This window comes from Ascidia mentula, chromosome 6 (genome assembly GCF_947561715.1).
Source record: "Ascidia mentula chromosome 6, kaAscMent1.1, whole genome shotgun sequence".
Taxonomy (NCBI): domain Eukaryota; kingdom Metazoa; phylum Chordata; class Ascidiacea; order Phlebobranchia; family Ascidiidae; genus Ascidia; species Ascidia mentula.
The window spans coordinates 544,126-567,483 of record NC_138571.1 but is presented as its reverse complement, the minus strand read 5'-3'; the positions used below and the strand labels follow the sequence as shown (position 1 = coordinate 567,483).

General features: G+C 41.4%; 1 pseudogene; it reads right to left on the bottom strand.

Moving 5' to 3' along the window:
• Window positions 1-417: 417 nt before the first annotated feature.
• The window catches only part of LOC145906413 (protein NLRC5-like), a 35,376-nt pseudogene continuing 12,435 nt past the window's right edge, over window positions 418-23,358 (bottom strand).

Sequence of the window (23,358 nt, the reverse complement as noted above, 5' to 3'; positions counted from 1 at the left end):
GCATGACAACCAAAGGAACAGATTATACGACTACAATCCATACACGCTGTAATCAACAAAAACAAATTACGAATAATTGGAGATCGGGGGTCAATTAACAACTACATGATAATTGCAATTCTGTCACTGTGTTGTTTTCCTTTCCTCTATTTATCATGTTTTCTCAACAACCGCCAAAATAAAAACATAGAAATGACGAATTAAGTTTATAGAAAACAAAATTTACATGAAATTACAGAAAGGTTTAATGGTATCAGGTTTCATTATACGTTTCAAGGTTATACGACCAACACTCAACAAATCCTGGTTAATATTACATCACGTGTTACGTCATTGAATTAGCGTAGCGTGGTGATATTCAGTTCAATCTACACTACTTGTTTCATCGGAAATAACTTAAGGAACTGCAAGCTAGAATTAAAAGTAAGTAAAGTTAACTTCTCCTCGCGACTTTGATCTGATGAGATCCTCCCCTGCTTGTGTGAAGCCACATTCCCAAGCAAACAAGTCCACAATGTTGTGAACACATGCAGCCAATGACTCAGCACTTTCATCCGTCAAATAATTCCAGGACAGATGAAGAAACTCCATCTGAACAACAAAATAACTTAAGCTTGGAGGTTAGGATCATGTTATGGTCGTAAATATCTAATTATGTTGTTGTAAAATGGCCAGAGTGGATTTGTAATAACATAAACTAAAAAATCAAAAATAAACACAACAAGTTTGTTCTCATCAGATTATTACGTCAGTGTTCTCATCGTTGTTTGCAATATTTGGTTCAAATATTTGTCATGAAGAAAATCACAATGATTTTGGAAATAGTGTTCATTGTTTCAAAACAGCCGAATTTGTTTGCAGATAAACAATGGTTTGTTAATATTTGAGTCAAACTTGTTACAGCAAAATTCAGGGTTACTTTGTGAGCTTTTTTATCTGTGTAAAATCGTCCAGCTTTGATCGTCCATATGATCTTTATGTTTGCTCCGTGATGAAAATTTGTCATGAAGTCGTGGAATGTATAGTATTCACCTTACATTGTTTTTAATCCGTCGCGTGGCAACCAGCGCCTGGAAGTTTTTATTGCAAGAATACCTCGCACTGATTTCACTAAATATCTGTCTTACCTCAAAAAACTATAAAACGTGTAAATCTTTTTGATGGAGTAAAATGATGGAAGCAGACAAACATAAAACACAAATACGACAACTTTAAAACAGATGAAATCGTCATCAAATTCAATCCGAAAAGCGGATCCGAAAATTTAACGGAACCGTGAAAGCAAGGGAATAATGAAGTGCGTTGTTTAAATAAACAAAGAAAATCCACGTATACTCAGAACGTCAAGCGATTAACTTGGAGTGTTCGTGACTTGTGTTTCCTCGCAGTGAGGCGAGTTGCTCTTCATTCTGCAAATCGATCAAAAAACGAGAGAACGCAAAGAGAAAGGCAAAATATCCGTTACACTTACGCTGTTTCTGTAACTCAAATTCGTGTTATCTGCTTTTTTTCTCTAGAACTACAAACAATTGTTTTCACGAATGTTAGCGGTGTAAATGCTGACGCTTGCAACTCAAAACATTCCATCCCCAAGTATCTTCGGAACCAAAGAAAAAACGTCGAGAACCAAATAAAAATAGAAAACGCTTTTTTTGCAAAATGAGTCAAACTTGGAAAAGAATAATGTGAAGAATCTCCAGATTTGCGCTAATTACTTGCGAACTTTTGCGAAGGATCTGCTTCTTCAGCTCCGTGCGTCTCTTGAGACATAGAAAACGAAACCAAAATGTCGCAAAAGTTGTGCAAAAAAGCACGTGATCACGGACGGTGTTGAGTTTGTTGACATTTTTTGTTGCTTCTCCTTCAAAGTAAAGACGTCAATTTTTAGAAATTAAAATTAGAATGCTGACGCAATTTCAGCTTCACTAAGAAGGGTAGAGGAGAATGCTGAGCATGAATTGGGGTCATTTTCAATGTTACTGCCTAAACAAACAAAGAAGGTTCGGAGAAAATCACATTCCAGGTTTGTTGCATTTTTTGTTCAAGATAATGAGACGATGTGTTATCAAGAGATCTTCATGCTGGTGGTTTGATTTTAATGGAAATATAATAACTGATTAGTAAATTTCGACCCAAGGTTAATGCTGACAATCCGACCATTGCAAGACATCGTCACCGGGTTGAAAAACAATGAATTTAAAAAGTTCTGCAAAGAAAGCATTTGCAGAATGGAAAAGTGGAAAATGTATTTTACCAAAACTGATGAGGCCACGTCATATGAAAATAAATGTAACCGATGTGCGGTTTGTGAGGATTGTGGCAAGAAGTAATTTGTTCTGCTTGGTTAAGTGAATAATATTTTTCATCCATGATTGCTTTTAGGTTTATTTCACTTCACGACATCAAACGACACCGAGAGAGACATTGCAGGGGAGCCCAGTGGCGCGCGATGTTAGTTGATCGTGATTATCCTGTTTCGTATGTAGAACAATCTTTGTTAAAACCAGTTTATTTTATAGTTTTTTGATTAAATCTTGGGCAAAAATTCACATTCAATTGCAACCCCTGGAAATACATAAAGCGACCCACGTGGGTATCACGTCTCACATGTTGTAAAATACTAATGTAAATTTCACCCTCAAGAATTTCAAACTTAAAGTCGCCGATTGTGGTTACTGCTGCGCCAAATTGTCAACAACATTTTTCGACCATTTTTACCGAAACTCCAGGTTTCAATTTAGAAACATCACATCAAGTGTCCTGGAAGTCATATAATGTCCATTACTAGTCTCGGTATAAGGGGAAATGCTACAGTTAGAAGTTACATGGAGACATGAATACTGTCAGCATTGAACTGACGTAGTTTGTTGCTTTAATTTCGATGTTTTACTTTTTTATTCCGACTAAGACATGAAATCACTCACCGGTTTCTTCAACAGTTTAATCTTCTCGTATAGATGTTTGGCACCAACGCTTGTCAGACCGCATCTACTCAGATACACTTGTTCAATGTTTTGGATGCAGTCGGCCACGTAAACCGCACCACGGTCTTCTATATTGTTGCCCCAGAGCTTGAGCAGTTTCAGCTGAATAAAATAATATCAATGTTAAACAAAGTGTGAATAACAACACAGATAAGTGATATCAAAAAACACAATCAGTTGAAAACACGAATCAAACAAGAAATAATTAATTTGCATTTTGGCGAAACCGAAGACGTCATATCACATGCAAATGAGTGTAACCGATGTGCGATTTGCGAGACCTGTGGCAAGATGTACGTTTAATTTGTTCGCGCTTGAGCGCATAAGCGCGCGATGTAAGTTGATCGTGATTTTCCTGTTTCCTCTTTGTAACACATTGGGGGCGTGGGCGCAGCAAAACGACTTCGCGTTTGCCCGTTGAAGCCTGACAGTGCGACACCGAGTACCGACATCAGTAGTCGAATCCCAACGAGGTAAAGCTCCCGAGTTTTTCATTAACTTAGCGTGACTTCGACGTCGGACAACACGATTCGGGACCCACTTCGCTACGTTGTCGACTTCTTTGAACCGAATCAAAGTCACATGTTTCCTGCATGCGAGGAAATGGAATCCATTGCCGGGCGATAAAGTGACGCGATGACTAATCTAGGCTTGTCAAAGCCAAAAACGCGAAACAGGACCACGTTAGCGGATGCGTTAAGCGTGAGCGACCTCGGGTAAGACAGTTTCCTTATTAACTGTATTTGAATGTTTTCATTGCATTTATCGCAGAAGTCCAAAATCTCCGCCTGCTTTGCGAAACACGATCGCGACCGACACAAGATTATATTCAGGTAATTTCGTGCAATGCCGTCCAACCTCATATTCAAACCATGGCCGCTACAGGATCTCGGTTTCTTTGATTTACTTCAGTCATTTGAAAGCTTTGAAACGAACTTAAAGTGATCGCGCGATACGTTCGCGTATTTACACCGTGAATTTTACAGTGACCTTAACACAATCGATACAACGTGTTTATTTTCATGGAAACCCATCCCAGGGCATCGGGCGAACGGGAAATTACAACGCGTACTTTAGCGATTGATGAGGGATAAGTGTGTTTTAAAGTACATCAAGAAAAGTAAGTCACCACGTTTTGCGAGTAAATTTGACCCGGCATGAAAACTGTGCGTTTAACCACGTGCGTGTTGTCAATCAGGGTCGACATTACACAATGTTTTGGCGTTAGAAAATTTGTAGCAAAAAGATTTTTTTCGAATATTCGCTTCTTTGAGTTACGTGCGATTTAAGCCGTCTCTTTGCAAGAAGTTCGCAAGGCTGCGAAAATAGAAGGAAAAATGAGGCAAAATGCATAGGAAACGAAACCAAATCGACGCAAATGTTTTGCTCAAAAGCGCGTGTTTAAGGACAGTGTTGAGTTTGTTGAGATTTTTTGTTGCTTCTCCTTCAAAGTAAAGACGTCCGAATTGGAATGCTGACGTAATTTCAGCTTCAGTAAGAAGGGTTAAGGAGAATGCTGAGCATGAATTGGGCTCATTTTTTCAGTGTTACTGCCTAAACAAACAAAGAAGGTTAGGAGAAAATCATATTCCAGGTTTGTTGCATCATTCGTTCCGGATAATGTGACGATGTTTTATCAAGAGATATTCCTGCTGGTGGTTTGATTTTAATGGAAATATAATAACTGATTAGTAAATTTCGACCCGAGGTTAATGCTGACAATCCGACCATTGCAAGACTTCGTCACCGGGTTGAAAAACAATGAATTTAAAAAGTTCTGCAAAGAAAGCATTTGCAGAATGGAAAAGTGGAAAATGTATTTTACCAAAACTGATGAGGCCACGTCATATGAAAATAAATGTAACCGATGTGCGGTTTGTGAGGATTGTGGCAAGAGGTAATTTGTTCTGCTTGGTTAAGTGAATAATATTTTTCATCCGTGATTGCTTTTAGGTTTATTTCACTTCACGACATCAAACGACACCGAGAGAGACATTGCAGGGGAGCCCAGTGGCGCGCGATGTTAGTTGATCGTGATTATCCTGTTTCGTATGTAGAACAATCTTTGTTAAAACCAGTTTATTTTATAGTTTTTTGATTAAATCTTGGGCAAAAATTCACCTTCAATTGCAACCCCTGGAAATACATAAAGCGACCCACGTGGGTATCACGTCTCACATGTTGTAAAATACTAATGTAAATTTCATCCTCAAGAATTTCAAACTTAAAGTCCCCGATTGTGGTTACTGCTGGGCCAAATTGTCAACAACATTTTTCGACCATTTTTACCGAAACTCCAGGTTTCAATTTAGAAACATCACATGAAGTGTCCTGGAAGTCATATAATGTCCATTATTAGTCTCGGCATAAGGGGAAATGCTACAGTTAGAAGTTACATGGAGACATGAATACTGTCAGCATTGAACTGACGTAGTTTGTTGCTTTAATTTCGATGTTTTACTTTTTTATTCCGACTAAGACATGAAATCACTCACCGGTTCCTTCAACAGTTTAATCTTCTCGTATAGATGTTTGGCACCAACGCTTGTCAGACCGCATGCACCCAGATCCACTTGTTCAATGTTGTGGATGCAGTCGGCCACGTAAACCGCACCACGGTCTTCTATATTGTTGTTGAAGAGGTCGAGCATCTTCATCTGAATAATATCAATGTTAAACAAAGTGTGAATAACAACACAGATAAGTGATATCAAAAAACACAATCAGTTGAAAGCACGAATCAAACAAGAAATAATTAATTTGCATTTTGGCGAAACCGAAGACGTCATATCACATGCAAATGAGTGTAACCGATGTGCGGTTTGCGAGAGCTGTGGCAAGATGTACGTTTAATTTGTTCGCGCTTGAGCGTATAAGCGCGCGATGTAAGTTGATCGTGATTTTCCTGTTTCCACTTTGTAACACATTGGGGGCGTGGGCGCAGCAAAACGATTTCGCGTTTGCCCGTTGACGCCTGACAGTGCGACACCGGGTACCGACATCAGTAGTCGAATCCCAACGAGGTAAAGCTCCCGAGTTTTTCATTAACTTAGCGTGACTTCGACGTCGGACAACACGATTCGGGACCCACTTCGCTACGTTGTCGACTTCTTTGAACCGAATCAAAGTCACATGTTTCCTGCATGCGAGGAAATGGAATCCATTGCCGGGCGATAAAGTGACGCGATGACTAATCTAGGCTTGTCAAAGCCAAAAACGCGAAACAGGACCACGTTAGCGGATGCGTTAAGCGTGAGCGACCTCGGGTAAGACAGTTTCCTTATTAACTGTATTTGAATGTTTTCATTGCATTTATCGCAGAAGTCCAAAATCTCCGCCTGCTTTGCGAAACACGATCGCGACCGACACAAGATTATATTCAGGTAATTTCGTGCAATGCCGTCCAACCTCATATTCAAACCATGGCCGCTACAGGATCTCGGTTTCTTTGATTTACTTCAGTCATTTGAAAGCTTTGAAACGAACTCAAAGTGATCGCGCGATACGTTCGCGTATTTACACCGTGAATTTTACAGTGACCTTAACACAATCGATACAACGTGTTTATTTTCATCGAAACCCATCCCAGGGCATCGGGCGAACGGGAAATCACAACGCGTACTTTAGCGATTGATGAGGGATAAGTGTGTTTTGAAGTACATCAAGAAAAGTAAGTCAACACGTTTTGCGAGTAAATTTGACCCGGCATGAAAACTGTGCGTTTAACCACGTGCGTGTTGTCAATCAGGGTCGACATTACACAACCTTTTGGCGTTAGAAAATTTGTAGCAAAAGGATTTTTTTCGAAAATTCGCTTCTTTGAGTTACGTGCGATTAATTCCGTCTCTTTGCAAGAAGTTCGCAAGGCTGCGAGAATAGAAGGAAAAATGAGGCAAAATTCATAGGAAACCAAACCAAAACGACGCAAATGTTTTGTTTAAAAGCGCGTGTTTAAGGACAGTGTTGAGTTTGTTGAGATTTTTTGTTGCTTCTCCTTCAAAGTAAAGACGTCCGTATTAGAATGCTGACGTAATTTCAGCTTCAGTGAGAAGGGTTGAGGAGAATGTTGAGCATGAATTGGGGTCATTTCCAGTGTTACTGCTTAAACAAACAAAGAAGGTTATGAGAAAATCACATTCCAGGTTTGTTACATTATTTGTTCAAGATAATGAGAAGTTGTGTTATAAACAGATCTTCATGCTGGTGGTTTGATTTTAATGGAAATATAATAATTGATTTGTAAATTTCGACCCAAGGTTAATGCTGACAATCCGACGATTTCAGTACTTCGACACCGGGTTGAAAAACAATGAATTTAAAAAGTTCTGCAAAGAAATCATTTGCAGAAAGGAAAAGAGAGAGTGGAAAATGTATTTTACCAAAACCGATGATGTCATATCACATGCAAATGAATGTAACCTGTGGCGTGCTTGCTCTTTATTCGCAGTAAATCGAATGATGCGAACATGGCGTGACACATGACACGTGAGAGAATCGCAAGAAAAAGGCAACACGCACTGAAAGTAACACAACCCGCGACGGTACATCCTTACAATATATTATGTCTCCACACTACTCCCCCTAAAAGCGGGCACTTTTTGGAGTTCGGCCTCTCTTTTTAGCCTTTGGTGTAAGAACTGACTGTATTGCATCAATAAAGGCCGGCTTAAGGCGGTCAATGGAGACTGTTTGCCGAGTTCCAGAAATACGTAACACAAAATATTTGTCGTTGCGCTTTACAACATGAAAAGGTCCCTGATAAGGTGAATTTTAAGGAGGACGGTATCCGTCTTTCCTAACAAACACATACTCGCAAGTAAAAAGCAAATCAGGAACAAAAGTACGATAAGTTCGATGGCGTGACATTGGTACAGGTAGAACACGGGAAACGGAACTGCGAAGCGTTTTAAGAAATTGCGAGGGTTTAACGGCAGTGGTGGTGTGCAGAATGCAATCACCCGGTACAGCGATCGGTTCGCCATATACCAGCTCATCGCTGGAGGATTGAAGGTCATCTTTCGGCATGGCCCTGATTCCCAGCAACACACATGGCACCTCATCTATCCAATTTGAAAAGTTGAGTCTGGCCATTAAGGAACTTTTGTCGGTGAAAACGTTCCACAAGACCATTTGCCTGAGGGCGGAAAGCTGTTGTGCAGTTGCGATTAATACCAATAATATTGGTAACAGTCGCCCACAGATGCGATGTAAATTGCGAACCTCTATCGGAGGTAACTTGAGATGGAACGCCAAATCTGGCTATCCAATGGTGAATAAGAGCACGAGCGCAAGTTTCTGTGGTAGCATCGGGCATAGGTATAGCCTCAGGTCACCTAGTAAACCGATCAACGATTGTAAATAAGTATTTGTTACCTTTGCATTGTGGAAGTAACCCAACAATGTCAACGTTGATGTGTTGAAAACGGCTTGCAGCTGTAGGATAATGCTTCAATGGTGCACGCGTGTGTCTGCCAACTATTGCCTTCTGACAAGCATTGCACTGTTGAGCCCATGTGCGAACTTGCTTATTCATGCCATGCCAGACAAATTTACTTGATACCAGCTTCTGTGTGGTTCGAACAGAAGGATGCGCCAACCCGTGAATCACGTCAAATACACGACGTTGCCATGGTTGTGGGATGATTGGTCGAGGGGAACCGGTTGACATGTCACATAAGAGCGTTAAACCGGGTTCAAACTTTACATCCAGAAGCTTTAACTTGGTAAGCGCTGTGCGGTATGCTTGTACTTCTTGGCTTGGTTGAGCAGCAGCGAGGGCGTTGTAATCAAGGTCAATATATGCTTGACCTGCAGAGGCAATGTACGACCGGGACAATGCATCTGCAACAACATATGGTTTATGGCGTTGCTGTCGAGCAGAATGCGGTTACGACTGCTTCTTCGGAGTGAATGTTAAAGGCTTGTGATCAGTGTACGCGGTGAACTTTCGACCTCCAAGAAAATATCGAAAGTGGCGAACAGAAAAATATGACGGCAGAATTGATTGCTGCTCCAATACCGCGCCAATAGCTTTATCCGACGCATCGATGTTTAATGCCGTTGGAGCCCGTGGTTGCGGATGGCACAAAATGGTTGCACGTTGCAGAGCCATTTTTGCGTTTTCAAAGGAGGCATTTAATTCTGGTGTCCACTGCAGCTGTAAATTTTCACCGGAAAATTGTTTATGGATTAGGGACATGATTTTAGCAGCCACAGGAATGAATCGATGATAAAAATTAATCATATCAGCAAACTCTTGTAGGCCCCTAATCGTAGTTTGGGGCGGAAAACTTTGAATGGCTAAAACTTTGTCAGGAAGTGGCTGAGCACCTTTGCAATCAATGAAAAGTTGTTTGAGATATGTGCGGTTTAACGAGGAACTCGCAACCAGTATGTCATCTAGGTAAACAAAGGTGAAATCCAATGATTGACAAACAGAATCCATAAGGGCGAATCCATTTGAAAGTTCCAAGTGTCTCATCATGGAGGCTGTCATGGTAGGTAGCAGATCACTGCATATCTTGAAAGATGGCAATAAATATGCGTGTACGATTTCATTGCGGATTTTGTGGCATGCACTTTCCAAAACTGATGATGTCATATCACGTGCAAATAAGTGCAACCGATGTTTGGTTTCTGAGGATTGTGGCAAGATGTTTAATTTGTTCTGCTTCATTTAGTGAATAATATTTTCCATCCATGATTGCTTTTAGGTTTATTTCACTTCACAACATCAAACGACACCGAGAGAGACATTGCGGGGAAGCGCAGATGTTAGTTGATCGTGATTATCCTGTTTCGTAACCGTCTTTGTTAAATCCAGTTTATTTTATAGTTTTTTAATTAAATCTTGGGCAAAAATTCACCCTCAATTGTAACCCCTGGAAATACATAGAGCGACCCACGTGGGTATCACGTCTCACATGTTGTGAAATACTAATGTAAATTTCACCCTCAAGAATTTCAAACTTTAAGTCGCCGATTGTGGTTACTGCTGCGCCAAATTGTCAACAACATTTTTCGACCATTTTTACCGAAACTCCAGGTTTCAATTTAGAAACATCACATCAAGTGTCCTGGAAGTCATATAATGTCCATTATTAGTCTCGGAATAAGGGGAAATGCTACAGTCGGGAGTTACAGGGAGACATGAATACTGTCAGCAATGACCTGATGCATTTTGTTGCTTTTAATTCGATGCTTTACTTTTCTATTCCGACTCAGACATGAAATCACTCACCGGTTTCTTTAACAGTTTAATTTTCTCATATAGATGTTTGGCACCAACACTTGTCAGACCGCATTCACACAGATTCACTTGTTCAATGTTTTGGATGCAGTCGGCCACGTAAACCGCACCACGGTCTTCTATATTGTTGTAGGAGAGGTCGAGCATCTTCATCTGAATGAAATAATATCAATGTTAAACATGGTGTGAATAACAACACAGATAAGTGATACAAAAAATATAGTTGAAAACACGAATCAAACAAGAAATAATTAACTTGAATTTTGGCAAACCGATGATGTCATATCACATGCAAATGAGTGTAACCGATGTGCGGTTTGCGAGACCTGTGGCAAGATGTACGTTTAATTTGTTCGCGCTTGAGCGCATAAGCGCGCGATGTAAGTTGATCGTGATTTTCCTGTTTCCTCTTCGTAACACATTGGGGGCGTGGGCGCAGCGAAACGATTTCGCGTTTGCCCGTTGACGCCTGACAGTGCGACACCGGGTACCGACATCAGTAGTCGAATCCCAACGAGGTAAATCTCCCGAGTTTTTCATTAACTTAGCGTGACTTCGACGTCGGACAACACGATTCGGGACCCACTTCGCTACGTTGTGGACTTCTTTGAACCGAATCAAAGTCACGTGTTTCCTGCATGCGAGGAAATGGAATCCATTGCCGGGCGATAAAGTGACGCGATGACTAATCTAGGCTTGTCAAAGCCAAAAACGCGAAACAGGACCACGTTAGCGGATGCGTTAAGCGTGAGCGACCTCGGGTAAGACAGTTTCCTTATTAACTGTATTTGAATGTTTTCATAGCATTTATCACAGAAGTCCAAAATCTCCGCCTGCTTTGCGGTCATTTGAAAGCTTTGAAACGAACACAAAGTGATCGCGCGGTACGTTCGTGTATTTACACCGTGAATTTTACAGCGACCTTAACACAATCGATACAACGTGTTTATTTTCATCGAAACCCATCCCAGGGCATCGGGCGAACGGGAAATTACAACGCGTACTTTAGCGATTGATGAGGGGTAATGTGTTTTGAAGTAGACCAAGAAAAGTAAGTCACCACGTTTTGCGAGTAAATTTGACCCGGCATGAAAACTGTGCGTTTAACCACGTGCGTGTTGTCAATCAGGGTCGACATTACACAACCTTATGGCGTTAGAAAATTTGTAGCAAAAAGAATTTATTCGAAAATTCGCTTCTTTGAGTTACGTGCGATTTCCGCCGTCTCTTTGCAAGAAGTTGGCAAGGCTGCGAGAATAGAGGGTAAAATGAGGCAAAATGCATAGGAAACGAAACCAAAACGACGCAAATGTTTTGCTTAAAAGCGCGTGTTTAAGGACAGTGTTGAGTTTGTTGAGATTTTTTGTTCCGTTTCCTTCAAAGTAAAGACGTCCGAATTGGAATGTTGACGTAATTTTAGCTACTGTGGGAAGGGTAGAGGAGAATGCTGAGCATGAATTTGGGTCATTTTCAGCGTTACTGCTTAAACAAACAAAGAAGGTTAGGAGAAAATCACATTCCAGGTTTGTTGCATTATTCTTTCAAGATAATGAGACGATGTGTTATCAAGAAATCATCATGCTGGTGGTTTGATTTTAATGGAAATGTAATAATTGATTTGTAAATTTCGACCCAAGGTTAATGCTGACAATCCGACGATTTCAGTACTTCGACATCGTGTTAAAAAAAATGAATTTAAAAAGTTCTGCAAAGAAAGCATTTGCAGAATGAAAAGAGAGAGTGGAAAATGTATTTTGCCAAAACCAATGATGTCATATCACATGCAAATGAGTGTAACCTGTGGCGTACTTGCTCTTTATTCGCAGTAAATCGAATGATGCGAACATGGCGTGACACATGACACGTGAGAGAGTCGCAAGAAAAAGGCAACACGCACTGAAAATAACACAACCCGCGACGGTACATCGTTGCAATATATTATGTCACTTCATTACTTCTCCCCAGAAGCGGGTTTTGCAGTTTTTGGAGTTAGGCCTCTCTTTTTAGCCTTTGGTGTAAGAACTGACAGTGTTGCATCAATAAAGGCCGGCTTAAGGCGATCATTGGAGACTGTTTGCCGAGTTCCAGAAATATCTAACACAAAATATTTGTCGTTGCGCTTTACAACATGAAAAGGTTCCTGATATGGTGAATTTAAAGGAGGACGGTATCCATCTTTCGGAACAAGTACATACTCGCAAGTAAAAAGCAAATAATGAACAAAAGTACTGTAAGTTCGATGGCGTGACATTGGTACAGGTAAAACACGAGAAACGGAACTGAGAAGCGTTTTAAGAAATTGCGAGGGTTCAACGGCAGTGGTTGTGTGCGGAATGCAATCACCCGGTACAGCGATCGGTTCGCCATATACCAGCTCATCGCTGGAGGATTGAAGATCATCTTTCGGCCCTGATTCCCAGCAACATCCATGGCACCTCATCTATCCAATTTGAAGAGTTGAGTCTGGCCATTAAGGAACTTTTTAAGTGTCGATGAAAACGTTTCACAAGACCATTTGCCTGAGGGCGGAAAGCTGTTGTGCAGTTGCGCTTTATACCAATAACATTGGTAACAGTCGCCCACAGATGCGATATAAATTGCGAACTTCTATCGGAGGTAACTTGAGATGGAACGCCAAATCTGGCTATCCAATGGTAAATAAGAGCACGAGTGCTAGTTTCTGTTGTAGCATCGGGCATAGGTATAGCCTCAGGCCACCTAGTAAACCGATCAACGATTGTAAATAAGTATTTGTTACCTTGGCATTGTGGAAGTGGCCCAACAATGTCAAAGTTGATGTGTTGAAAACGGCTTGCAGCTGTAGGATAATGCTTCAATGGTGCACGCGTGTGTCTGCCAACTTTTGCCTTCTGGCAAGCATTGCACTGTTGAGCCCATGTGCGAACTTGCTTATTCATGCCATGCCAGACAAATTTACTTGATACCAGCTTCTGTGTGGTTCGAACAAAAGGATGCGCCAACCCGTGAATCACGTCAAATACACGACGTTGCCATGGTTGTGGAATGATTGGTCGAGGGGAACCGGTTGACATGTCACACAAGAGCATTAAACCGGGTTCAAACGTTATTTACTGAAGATTTACTTGGTAAGCGCTGTGCGGTATGCTTGTACTTCAAGGCTTGGTTGAGCAGCAGCAAGGGCTTTGTAATCAAGGTCAATATGTGATTGACCTGCAAAGGAAATGTACGACCGGGACAAAGCATCTGCAACAACATTTTGTTTATGGCGTTGCTGTCGAACAGAATGCGGCTACGACTGCTTCTTCGGAGTGAATGTTAAAGGCTTGAGATCAGTGTACGCGGTGAACGTTCGACCTTCAAGAAAATATCGAAAGTGGCGAACAGAAAAATATGACACCAAAAGCTCACGATCAAAAGTGCTGTACTTTGCTTCTGCAGGTCGCAGATGCTTGCTAAAGAAAGCCAACGGCTTCCAAATTCCATTGATTTGCTGCTCCAATACCGCGCCAATAGCTACATCCGACGCATCGATGGTTTAATGCCGTTGGATCCCGTGGTTGCAGATGACACAAAATGGTCGCACGTTGCAGAGCCATTTTTGCGTTTTCAAAGGAGGCATTTAATTCAGGTGTCCACTGCAGCTGTAAATTTTTACCAGAAAAATTGTTTATAGATTGGGGACATGATTTTAGCAGCTGCAGGAATGAATTGACGATTAAAATTAATCATACCAGCAAACTCTTGTAGGCCCTTAATCGTAGTTGGGGGCGGAAAACGTTGAATGGCTAAAACTTTGTCAGGAAGTGGCTGAGCATCGTTGCAATCAATTCGATGTCCCAGAAAATCAATTTGCGTTTTTCCGAAAACGCATTTATTCACGTTAATGACAAGGCTGCAAGTCGTTGAAAAGTTGTTTGAGATATGTGCGGTTTAACGAGGAACTCGCAACCAGTATCTCATCTGGGTAAACAAAGGTGAAATCCAATGATTGCCAAACAGAATCCATAAGGGCGAATCCATTTGAAAGTTCCAAGTGTCTCTCCACGGAGGCAGCCAGGGTACGTAGCAGATCATTGCATATCTTAAAAGCTGGCAATAAATATGCGCGTACGATTTCATTGCGGATTTTGTGACATGCACTTTGCCACAACTGATGATGTCATATCACGTGTAAACAAGTGTAACCTATGTGCGGTTTGTGAGGATTGTGGCAAGTTGTTTAATTTGTTTTGCTTGATTTTATGAATAATATTTTCCATCCATGATTGCTTTTAGGTTTATTTCACTTCACAACATCAAACGACACCGAGAGAGACATTGCAGGAGAGCCCAGTGGCGCGCGATGTTAGTTGATCGTGATTATCCTGTTTTGTATGTAGAACCTTAAAGTCGCCGATTGTGGTTACTGCTGCGCCAAATTGTCAACAACATTTTTGTACCAATTTTGCCTAAACTCCAGGTTTCAATTTAGAAACATCGCATCAAGTGTCCTGGAAGTCATATAATGTCCATTATTAGTCTCGGTATAAGGGGAAATGCTACAGTTAGGAGTTACATGGAGACATGAATACTGTCAGCATTGAACTGACGTAGTTTGTTGCTTTAATTTCGATGCTTTACTTTTTTATTCCGACTAAGACATGAAATCACTCACCGGTTTCTTCAACAGTTTAATCTTCTCATATAGATGTTTGGCACCAACACTTGTCAGAGAGCATCTACCCAGGACCACTTGTTCAATGTTGTGGATGCAGTCGGCCACGTAAACCGAACCACGGTCTTCCACATTGTTGTAGGAGAGGTTGAGCATCTTCATCTGAATAATATCAATGTTAAACAAAGTGTGAATAACAACACAGATAAGTGATATCAAAAAACACTAAGTTGAAAACACGAATCAAACAAACAATAATTAATTTGCATTTTGGCAAAAATGATGATGTCATATCACATGCAAATGAGTGCAACCGATGTGCGGTTTGCGAGACCTGTGGCAAGATGTACTTTTAATTTGTTTGCGCTTGAGCGTATAAGCGCGCGATGTAAGTTGATCGTGATTTTCCTGTTTCCACTTTGTAACACATTGGGGGCGTGGGCGCAGCGAAACGATTTCGCGTTTGCCCGTTGACGCCTGACAGTGCGACACCGAGTACCGACATCAGTAGTCGAATCCCAACGAGGTAAAGCTCCCGAGTTTTTCATTAACTTAGCGTGACTTCGACGTCGGACAACAGGATTCGGGACCCACTTCGCTACGTTGTGGACTTCTTTGAACCGAATCAAAGTCACGTGTTTCCTGCATGCGGGGAAATGGAATCCATTACCGGGCGATAAAGTGACGCGATGACTAATCTAGGCTTGTCAAAGCCAAAAACGCGAAACAGGACCACGTTAGCGGATGCGTTAAGCGTGAGCGACCTCGGGTAAGACAGTTTCCTTATTAACTGTATTTGAATGTTTTCATTGCATTTATCGCAGAAGTCCAAAATCTCCGCCTGATTTGCGGAACACGATCGCTACCGGCACAAGATTATATTCAGGCAATTTCGTGCAATGCCGTCCAACCTCATATTACAACTGTAGCCGCTAGAGGTTCTCGGTTTCTTTGATTTACTCCAGTCATTTGAAATCTTTGAAACGAACACAAAGTGATCGCGCGATACGTTCGTGTATTTACACCGTGAATTTTACAGCGACCTTAACACAATCGATACAACGTGTTTATTTTCATGGAAACCCATCCCAGGGCATCGGGCGAACGGGAAATTACAACGCGTACTTTAGCGATTGATGAGGGGTAAGTGTGTTTTAAAGTACATCAAGAAAAGTAAGTCAACACGTTTTGCGAGTAAATTTGACCCGGCATGAAAACTGTGTAGTTGAACCACGTGCGTGTTGTCAATCAGGGTCGACATTACACAACCTTTTGGCGTTAGAAAATTTATAGCAAAAAGATTTTTTTCAAAATTCGCTTCTTTGAGTTACGTGCGATTTACGCCGTCTCTTTGCAAGAAGTTCGCAAGGCTGCGAGAATAGAGGGTAAAATGAGGCAAAATGCATAGGAAACGAAACCAAAACGACGCAAATGTTTTGCTCAAAAGCGCGTGTTTAAGGACAGTGTTGAGTTTGTTGAGATTTTTTGTTGCTTCTCCTTCAAAGTAAAGACGTCCGAACTGGAATGCTGACGTAAATTCAACTTCACTAAGAAGGGTAGAGGAGAATGCTGAGCATAAATCGGGGTCATTTTCAGTGTTACTGCCTAAACAAACAAAGAAGGTTAGGAGAAAATCACATTCCAGGTTTGTCGCATTATTCTTTCAAGATAATGAGAAGTTGTGTTATAAACAGATCTTCATGCTGGTGGTTTGATTTTAATGAAAATATAATAATTGATTTGTAAATTTCGACCCAAGGTTAATGCTGACAATCCGACGATTTCAGTACTTCGACACCGGGTTGAAAAACAATGAATTTAAAAAGTTCTGCAAAGAAATCATTTGCAGAATGGAAAAGAGAGAGTGGAAAATGTATTTTACCAACACCGATGATGTCATATCACATGCAAATGAGTGTAACCTGTGGCGTGCTTGCTCTTTATTCGCAGTAAATCGAATGATGCGAACATGCCGTGACACATGACACGTGAGAGAATCGCAAGAAAAAGGCAACACGCACTGAAAGTAACACAACCCGCGACGTTACATCTTTACAACATATTATGTCGCTACATTACTCCCCCCCAGAAGCGGGTTTTGCACTTTTTGGAGGTCGGCCTCTTTTTTTAGCCTTTGGTGTAAGAACTGACTGTGTTGCATCAATAAAGGCCGGCTTAAGGCGATCAATGGAGACTGTTTGCCGAGTTCCAGAAATATCTAACACAAAATATTTGTCGTTGCGCGTTATAACATGAAAAGGTCCCTGATATGGCGAATTTAAAGGAGGACGGTATCCATCTTTCCGAACAAACACATACTCGCAAGAAAAAAGCAAATCAGGAACAAAAGTACGATAAGTTCGATGGCGGGACATTGGTACAGGTAGAACACGGGAAACGGAACTGCGAAGCGTTTTAAGAAATTGCGAGGGTTCAACGGCATCGGTGGTGTGCGGAATGCAATCACCCGCACAGCGATCGGTTCGCCATATACCAGCTCAGCGCTGGAGGATTGAAGATCATCTTTCGGCATGGCCCTGATTCCCAGCAACACACATGGCACCTCATCTATCCTAATAAAGAGTTGCTCTTCTGGCACTTAGTTTCTAAAGTGTTTGTAAATAAGTATTTGTTACCTTGGCATTGTGGAAGAGGCCCAAAAATGTGAACGTTGATGTGTTGAAAACGGCTTGCAGCTGTAGAATAATGCTTCAATCGTGCACGCGTGTGTCTGCCAACTTTTGCCTTCTGGCAAGCATAGCACTGTTGAGACCATGTGCGAACTTGCTTATTCATGCCATGCCAGACAAATTTACTTGATACCAGCTTCTGTGTGGTTCGAACAGAAGGATGCGCCAACCCGTGAATCACGTCAAATACACGACGTTGCCATGGTTGTGGAATGATTGGCCGAGGGGAACCGGTTGACATGTCACATAAGAGCGTTAAACCGGGTTCAAACTTTATGTCTTGAAGCTTTAACTTGGTAAGCGCAGTGCGGTATGCTTGTACTTCTTGGCTTTGTTGAGCAGCAGCGAGGGCGTTGTAATCAAGGTCAATATATGCTTGATTTGCAGAGGCAATGAACGACCGGGACAATGCATCTGCAACAACATTTTGTTTATGGCGTTGCTGTCGAGCAGAATGCGGTTACAACTGCTTCTTCGGTGCGAATGTTAAAGGCTTGTGATCAGTGTACGCGGTGAACTTTCGACCTTCAAGAAAATATCGAAAGTGGCGAACAGAAAAATATGACGCCAAAAGCTCACGATCAAAACAGCTGTACTTTGTTTCTGCGGGTCGCAGATGCTTGCTAAAGAAAGCCAACGGCTTCCAAATTCCATTGATTTGCTGCTCCAATACCGCGCCAATAGCTTTATCCGACGCATCGATGGTTAATGCCGTTGAAGTCCGTGGTTGCGGATGACACAAAATGGTTGCACGTTGCAGAGCCATTTTTGCGTTTTTAAAGTAGGTATTTAATTCAGGTGTCCACTGCAGCTGTAAATTTTAACCAGAAAATTGTTTATAGATTGGGGACATGATTTTAGCAGCCGCTGGAATGAAACGATGATAAAAATTAATCATACCAGCAAACTCTTGTAGGCCCTTAATCGTAGTTGGGGGCGGAAAACGTTGAATGGCTAAAACTTTGTCAGGAAGTGGCTGAGCACCGTTGCAATCAATTCGATGTCCAAGAAAATCAATTTGTGCTTTTCCGAAAACGCATTGATTCACGTTAATGACAAGGCTGCAAGTCGTTGAAAAGTTGTTTAAGATATGTGCGGTTTAACGAGGAACTCGCAACCAGTATGTCATCTAGGTAAACAAAGGTGAAATCCAATGATTGACAAACAGAATCCATAAGGGCGAATCCATTTGAAAGTTCCAAGTGTCTCATCATGGAAGCTGTCAGGGTACGTAGCAGATCATTGCATATCTTAAAAGCTGGCAATAAATATGCGTGTACGATTTCATTGCGGATTTTGTGACATGCACTTTGCCACAACTAATGATGTCATATCACATGCAAATGAGTGTAACCGATGTGCGGTTTGTGAGGATTGTGGCAAGATGTTTAATTTGTTCTGCTTGATTTAGTGAATAATATTTTTCATCCATGATTGCTTTTAGGTTTATTTCACTTCGCAACATCAAACGACACCGAGAGAGACATTGCGGGGAAGCGCAGAAGTGCGCGATGTTAGTTGATCGTGATTATCCTGTTTCGTATGTAGAACCGTCTTTGTTAAAACCAGTTTATTTTATAGTTTTTTGAATAAATCTTGGGCAAAAATTCACCCTCAATTGTAACCCCTGGAAATACATAAAGCGACCCACGTGGGTATCACGTCTCACATGTTGTAAAATACTAATGTAAATTTCACCCTCAAGAATTTCAAACTTAAAGTCGCCGATTGTGGTTACTGCTGCGCCAAATTGTCAACAACATTTTTCGACCATTTTTACCGAAACTCCAGGTTTCAATTTAGAAACATCACATGAAGTGTCCTGGAAGTCATATAATGTCCATTATTAGTCTCGGAATAAGGGGAAATGCTACAGTTAGAAGTTACATGGAGACATGAATACTGTCAGCATTGAACTGACGTAGTTTGTTGCTTTAATTTCGATGTTTTACTTTTTTATTCCGACTAAGACATGAAATCACTCACCGGTTCCTTCAACAGTTTAATCTTCTCGTATAGATGTTTGGCACCAACGCTTGTCAGACCGCATGCACCCAGATCCACTTGTTCAATGTTGTGGATGCAGTCGGCCACGTAAACCGCACCACGGTCTTCTATATTGTTGTTGAAGAGGTCGAGCATCTTCATCTGAATAATATCAATGTTAAACAAAGTCTGAATAACAACACAGATAAGTGATATCAAAAAACACTAAGTTGAAAACACGAATCAAACAAGCAATAATTAATTTGCATTTTGCCAAACCGATGACGTCATATCACATGCAAATAAGTGTAACCGATGTGCGGTTTGCGATACCTGTGGCAAGATGTACCTTTAATTTGTTCGCGCTTGAGCGTATAAGCGCGCGATGTAAGTTGATCGTGATTTTCCTGTTTCCTCTTTGTAACACATTGGGGGCGTGGGCGCAGCGAAACGATTTCGCGTTTGCCCGTTGTCGCCTGACAGTGCGACACCGGGTACCGACATCAGTAGTCGAATCCCAACGAGGTAAAGCTCCCGAGTTTTTCATTAACTTAGCGTGACTTCGACGTCGGACAACACGATTCGGGACCCACTTCGCTACGTTGCGGATTTCTTTGAACCGAATCAAAGTCACGTGTTTCCTGCATGCGAGGAAATGGAATCCATTGCCGGGCGATAAAGTGACGCGATGACTAATCTAGGCTTGTCAAAGCCAAAAATGCGAAACAGGTCAACGTTAGCGGATGCGTTAAGCGTGAGCGACCTCGGTTAAGACAGTTTCCTTATTAACTGTATTTGAATGTTTTCATTACATTTATCACAGAAGTCCAAAATCTCCGTCTGATTTGCGAAACACGATCGCGACCGACACAAGATTATTTTCAGGCAATTTCGTGCAATGCCGTCCAACCTCATATTCCAACCATGGCCGCTTGAGGATTTCGGATTCTTTGATATATTTCAGTCATTTGAAAGCTTTGAAACGAACACAAGGTGATCGCGCGATTCGTTCGTGTATTTACACCGTGAATTTTACAGCGACCTTAACACAATCGATACAACGTGTTTATTTTCATCAAAACCCATCCCAGGGCATCGGGCGAACGGGAAATTACAACGCGTACTTTGGCGATTGATGAGGGGTAAGTGTGTTTTGGAGTACATCAAGAAAAGTAAGTCATCACGTTTTGCGAGTAAATTTGACCCGGCATGAAAACTGTGCGTTTAACCACGTGCGTGTTGTTAATCAGGGTCGACATTACACAACGTTTGGCGTTGGAGAATTTGTAGCAAAAGAACTTTTTCGAAAATTCGCCTCTTTGAGTTACGTGCGATTTACGCCGGTTCTTTCCAAGAAGTTCGCAAGGCTGCGAGAATAGAAGGAAAAATGAGGCAAAATGCATAGGAAACGAAACCAAAACGACGCAAATGTTTTGCTCAAAAGCGCGTGTTTAAGGACAGTGTTGAGTTTGTTGAGATTTTTTGTTGCTTCTCCTTCAAAGTAAAGACGTCCGAATTAGAATGCTGACGTAATCTCAGCTTTCATTGAGAAGGGTTGTGGAGAATGTTGAGCATGAATTGGGGTCATTTTCAGTGTTACTGCTTAAACAAACAAAGAAAGTTATAAGAAAATCACATTCCAGGTTTGTCGCATTATTTGTTCAAGATAATGAGACGATGTGTTATAAACAGATCTTCATGCTGGTGGTTTGATTTTAATGGAAATATAATAATTGATTTGTAAATTTCGACCCAAGGTTAATGCTGACAATCCGACGATTTCAGTACTTCGACACAGGGTTGAAAAAAATATGAATTTAAAAAGTTCTGCAAAGAAAGCATTTGCAGAATGAAAAGAGAGAGTGGAAAATGTATTTTACCAAAACCAATGATGTCATATCACATGCAAATGAGTGTAACCTGTGAGCGTGCTTGCTCTTTATTCGCAGTAAATCGAATGATGCGAACATGGCGTGACACATGACACGTGAGAGAATCGCACGAAAAAGGCAACACGCACTGAAATTAACAGAGCCCGCGACGGTACATCTTTACAACATATTATATCGCTACATTACTCCCCCCTAGAAACGAGTTTTGCACGTTTTGGAGGTCGACCTCTCTTTTTAGCCTTTGGTGTAAGAACTGACTGTGTTGCATCAATAAAGGCCGGCTTAAGGCGATCAATGGAGACTGTTTGCCGAGTTTCAGAAATATCTTACACAAAATATTTGTCGTTGCGCTTTACAACATGAAAAGGTCCCTGATATGGTGAATTTAAAGGAGGACGGAACCCATCTTTCCGAACAAACACATACTCGCATGTAAAAAGCAAATCAGGAACAAAAGTACGATAAGTTCGATGGCGGGACATTGGTACAGGTAGAACACGAGAAACGGAACTGCGAAGCGTTTTAGAAATTGCGAGGGTTCAACGGCAGTGGTGGTGGGCGGAATGCAATCACCCGGTACAGCGATCGGTTCGCCATATACCAGCTCAGCGCTGGAGGATTTAAGATCATCTTTCGGCATGGCCATGATTACCAGCAACATCCATAGGACTTCTATCCAAATTTGAAGAGCTGGAGCCCGTGGTTGCGGATGGCACAAAATGGTTGCACGTTGCAGAGCCATTTTTGCGTTTTCAAAGGAGGCATGTAATTCAGGTGTCCACTGCAGCTGTAAATTTTCACCAGAAAATTGTTTATAGATTGGGGACATGATTTTAGGAGCCGCAGGAATGAAGCGATGATAAAAATTAATCATACCAGCAAACTCTTGTAGGCCCGTATTCGTAGTTGGGGGCGGAAAACTTTGAATGGTTAAAACTTTGTCAGGAAGTGGCTGAGCACCGTTGCAATCAATTCGATGTCCCAGAAAATCAATTTGTGCTTTTCCGAAAACGCATTTATTCACGTTAATGACAAGGAAGCAAGTCGTTGAAAAGTTGTTTGAGATATGTGCGGTTTAACGAGGAACTCGCAACCAGTATGTCATCTAGGTAAACAAAGGTGAAATCCAATGATTGACAAACAGAATCCATAAGGGCGAATCCATTTGAAAGTTTCAAGTGTCTCTCCACGGAGGCAGCCAGGGTACGTAGCAGATCATTGCATATCTTAAAAGCTGGCAATAAACATGCGTGTACGATTTCATTGCGGATTTTGTGACATGCACTTTGCCACAACTAATGATGTCATATCACATACAAATGAATGTAACCGATGTTTGGTTTGTGAGGATTGTGGGAAGATGTTTAATTTGTTCAGCTTGATTCAGGTTTATTTCACTTCCCAACATCAAACGTCACCGAAAGAGACATTGCAGGGTAGCCCAGTGGCGCGCGATGTAAGCTGATCGCGATTTTCCTGTTTCCTTTTTGTAACACATTGGGGGTGTTGCTTAATTTTACGCTACATATTTAAGTTTGCATTCATGTACTTTGGTTGCATTTCCAGTCTGTCATTGTTCGGAATCTTCTTTTCACTGGGTTACGGGTAAATAGGCCATTTTTAGGCCGTCTTGTCAAGTGTGCTTCATTTCAAAGTGTAGGGATAGCAACGGTTGTACATTCACGTAAATTGTGTTTTTCGCGTCCTTCTGTGTGATTATTTCCCAGCCGTTTTGGCGTCAAATTAATCTCAAAACATGTCTAGTTTCCAAACCACATGTTTTTCCAAACATGTCTAGTTTGTGTTGTTAAGTGATTTGATGGCTACTTTGAAAGTGTTTAGTTTGGTCAATAAGTTTTCCCCGTGTAACTGTCCTTTAACGTCTTTTAGTAATCGCCCTTTCCTTGATCTCCGCTGACCG